Raw genomic sequence first — 1,042 nt, 5'->3', positions numbered from 1 at the left:
GAGAATCTTTGTCTTCTTGATATTGAGCCTCAATTCATATTGGAGGCTACAGTCCCTGACCCTCTTTAGCAAGCACTTCAAGTTCTCTTCAGTTTCAGCAAGCAGGGTTGTGTCATCCATATAACGCAGATTGTTGATAGATCTTGACCAATCCTGATGCCACACTTCTCTTCATAGAGCCCAGCCTCCAGGATAATCTGTTCTGCATACAGGGGTTAAAAAGGTATGAAAATAGAACACATCCCTAGCATACACCCTTCCCAATTTTGAACCATGCAGTGTTTCATTGCTCTGTTCTGACGACTGCCTCTTGGCCCAAGTATAGGTTTCCCATTAGCAGAATCAAGTGTTCGGGGATTCCCATTCTTCTCAGAGTCAGCCACAGTTTGTTATGATCCACACAGTCAAATGCCTTTGCATAATCAATGAAACACAGGTAGACATTCTTTTGGTATTCCCTGCTTTCAGCTAAGATCTCGCTTTGCATTTCTTAAGCTCAAGGAACTGAAGAACAGATTCAAACCTTGAGTTGCTATAATCAAGGACCCTTTAGGCAGAATATTAAATGATTCGTGAAGTATTGAAAGAATATGGAAAGGATATACAGAGTCACTGAGTTGAAATGAATGGGCAGACACAGAAGAATGTAATGAAACAACATTTGAGCAAGAGCCTATAGTGACGAAGGAAGAAGTTGAAGCTAGTTTGAAGGAAATAGCAAAAAAAAAAAGGCCCCAGGAATAGATGATATACCAATTGATATATTTCAGCCAACAGATACTGTCCTAGATGTGCTCACCAAGTTGTGCCAAGAAATCTGGAGAACGACCACTTAGTCAACTGACTGGAAGAGATCGATATTTGTTCCCATTCCAAATAAAGGTGACACAACAGAGTGTGGAAACTATAGAACAATATCATTGATTTCACATGCAAGCAAGATTCTACTGAAGATTATCTAAAAATGACTGGAAGAGCACATCAGCAGAGAACTGCCAGAAGTCCAGGCTGGGTTTAGAAGGGGTCATGGTACTCAGAATAT

This window comes from Elephantulus edwardii, unplaced genomic scaffold (genome assembly GCF_000299155.1).
Source record: "Elephantulus edwardii isolate Elephantulus edwardi_28Jun2011 unplaced genomic scaffold, EleEdw1.0 scaffold00175, whole genome shotgun sequence".
Classification (NCBI taxonomy): domain Eukaryota; kingdom Metazoa; phylum Chordata; class Mammalia; order Macroscelidea; family Macroscelididae; genus Elephantulus; species Elephantulus edwardii.
This window is presented reverse-complemented; position numbering follows the sequence as displayed.